We start from the raw sequence: 3,422 nt of genomic DNA on the forward strand, positions 1-3,422 counted from the left end.
CGCAAAATTGTCTTTCATTGTGGCTTGTTAGAGCCAACACTACAGAGACAGAGGAATGGCGTAAGGACAGGGACTAAGCTGGGATTACGGCTGGGAAAGCCCGAGAAAGAGAGAAGAGAAAGTTCATCGCACAGGGGGCAGACCCTCCAACTGGGCAGAAAAGGAAGCGCCTTTGCTCAACGGAAGCATCTGTGTCACCGTGGAGTGGTGCGGGCAGTTCCCCGTCTGTGATCACCCTAACTGTGACCCCTCTTTTCCGAGGCCAGGAGGGGAGGGAGATGTGCGAGAGCCTGGATCAGGAACCTGCAGGCTCTCTGCTCTGGTGCAACAGGTGTAGCCAGAGAATCCACGCTGCTCGGAGGCCACAAGGTTTCTCCCCATGGGGAACCTGGACCACGGGGAGCAGCCTGCCTCCAAAGGCTGGAGGGTGGGGACAGAGTGAGAGAAAGGAGGCCCCCAGGAGAAGGACAGGGTATGGGAAAGGGCCACCTTACTCCTTCCTTGAACTTGAGTCCTCCCTGCTGTCAGAGGAGTCGCTGATGAGACAAGCATCAAATTCTTAGCTGCTTTGGTTGGAAAAAGATGATTCAACTCATGGCAAAGGGGCTGGACCCTGTGATCAGGAAAACTATACACTAGAGAGGCTAAAGCTTGGAAGGCACTATAAAGAGCATCCCAAGAGGGAAAAGCCAACGGAGGAGAAGCCAAGAGGGAGGCGGCCGCAGTCAGGGAGTAAGTGAGATGTACAGCAGGAGGCCTTCCTGGAGTGAGGTGGAGTCAGCGAGATGGCTCTGGGGGATCTGGGATCGAGGAAGAAGAAAAATTAAAATATTGAAGATAAGAAAGTGAGAAGAGTGGGGAATAGTCAGGAACAGTTGGATGGAAACCCTTCAAGGGGCTGGGATGAGAATGAAGGACGGCCTGGCCTGGCGAGCAGCTCCTGCAGGTCCTGACAGTGAAAGGGCGCAGGGGGCAAGTTCAGACAGTGCGTTCGCTCCGTGAAGCACTTTCCATTGCTTTTCTGCCATCAGCTTGACTGTAAACAATGAAGAGCGATTCCTTGTATTGCCACACAGTGGCAATACCCACTTAATCTGTGGAGTCATGATCCATGGTTCACGATTCCAACTCTGAAATCACCTTTTAAGTGTTGAGCATTGGCTCTGTAATAAAACCAGGAATCTGAAAGTGGATTTTCATAATCATAACCTAGATCAGATGAAATTGGGGATCTCTGCCAAAAGTGAACTTTCCCCAGGGAGCAAACTCCTGGAGATGGTGAAGAACAAGGAAGCCTGGCATGTTGCAGTCCATGGGGTCACAAAGAGTCAGACATGACTTAGCAGCTAAACTGAACTGATCCTAGATCAGATGAAATTTGAGATTCCTGCCCAAAGTGAATTTTCCCCAGGGATCACAAAGGGCACAGAAATCCACAAACTGGTTAACCGTGATGTTTAAATAGATTTAAATTTTGCTTTCAGATATTCATAATCTGAGACAATTCTCAAAAAGTGATCAGAAGTGAATTTTTAATTATGGTTTTGGGAGTCCACTGAATTCGTCCTGGACCAACATGAAAACAATGAGAGCCTCTGAGTGGAGGGGGCAGGTCCGAGGACAGAGCCCAGAACCGGGAGGGACTTCTTTCCTGCTCATCAGCGTCCAAGGCTCTGAAAAGTACTGTGGTTCTCAGGATGTGGGGAGAGGTCTCTGCAGGCTGTGTGACCACCTGTTCTCAGTAAGTGCAGGTGAGGGTGTGGAGTGGCCTGAGAGACACAGGCAGAGCTATTCTCTGATGTGGAGACTCCAGTGTCAGTGTGACTGCTGGAGCCAGAGCCATAGGGATGGGAGAGTGCTAACTCCCACCGCAGGAGGGCTACCCTGCCAGCACTTCAACACTCACGATGTGGAAGGAGGGGAGTGAGAAGCAAATGTAGAGACATTAAGTAAATTGCTCAGAAGCACACAACTAAGAAGAGATGGGGTCGATATGGTTTGCGTGCAAAGCCCCACTTTTCCCCCTTCAAGGACACACAAATTTCCCACTCTAAGTGACGAAGAGATGTGAGAGAGACCTGAAACAGAGACGCTGATCAGCCTCAAACACTTCTCATTTTCCCAGAAAGGCACTTTCTTTCCCAAACAAAGAAAAAGGCCAGCATGTATTTCAGGGTTATAACTTTACACTTTACTCTCTAATGGTTTTCTTAATATCATATGTTTATATTACCTCTCTCAAAAAAAATGTAAGCACCCACCCTTTAAAAATATCATACCAGATGTGTCCAAAATTACCTAGAAGCTTTGCATTCTCTTCTTGTAACTTACAGTTGAAAGTTAAAGATCACTTATGTTTGCATGCTTTACACTTCAATGTCATAGACGGGTCAACAGCAGGAAGGATGGAGGAAGCAAAGACAGATGATTCACATGTGAAAAATTCAAACTATCTGATGACTCAGCTGCTTCTTTTCATTTCTAACTCCACTGAGAGAAGTTTCCAGAGCCTTCAGGGAGCTCTAAGTTAAAACCCTTCTGTATTTTGACTCTTCTCACATAAAATACCTCCCATTGCTTCTCTTTTTAGTCTTTGGTGCCAGACTGCTGCCACAGGTAAACACAGGCCAGGCTCAGCATCCAGAGTCACGATGGCTACTGTCACCTGGTCCAGGTCAAGTGTATCTCAGCTGTGAACAGATGCTGGTCCAAAATAGCACAGTAGGAAAAGCCAGTGGGTAACTCAAACAAATACTTGTTTTCAAGCATTTGGTGCCAAAAATGCATAGTTGGCCAAGAGGGTAACTTTGAGGTCAGAGTTTTAACCTACAGAAAACAAACTAGGACAAGCAAAACGCATCTGCTAATCAGCAATCACTTTGTGACTCTTGGAACAGCTGTGGAAAGACCTGTTACTAGAAACAAACCATTATGGAGGTTGTTTGCATGTGAGTCTGAATGTCATAAAGCCGATTTCCTGGTGACTCTAAATTCTGTGTTTCTTATGATGGCTGGCCCACCCCAAATTATTGAGGCTGAACTAAAAGCCTCATGTCAGTTCTATTCAGGAGCTTCCCGTGAAAAGGATGTTTGTGTTTCTCTTACCGAAAACGCTGCTCCATAGCCCCTTCATAGCTTGTGTTCCTGCACCTCGACCCGGTGTTGCAAAGAAGGCCTTGGACAAAGGGGAAAACACCCCGGCTGGGCAGATCCCGGGGTTGCAAATAGCCTGGATGTGGATACAAGGCAGAAATGAGTCCATACGACTGGTCCCAGAAATGGAATACCTATTGAGTTCAGTAACATGTGATATCATGTTATTACATTATTAGTCCTGTTGTTAGTTTATTTTTATTTTTACTTATTTTTTTAATTTATTTTATTTTTTAACTTTACAATATTGTATTGGTTTTGCCATATAT

This window comes from Bos javanicus, chromosome 4 (genome assembly GCF_032452875.1).
Source record: "Bos javanicus breed banteng chromosome 4, ARS-OSU_banteng_1.0, whole genome shotgun sequence".
NCBI classification, from domain to species: domain Eukaryota; kingdom Metazoa; phylum Chordata; class Mammalia; order Artiodactyla; family Bovidae; genus Bos; species Bos javanicus.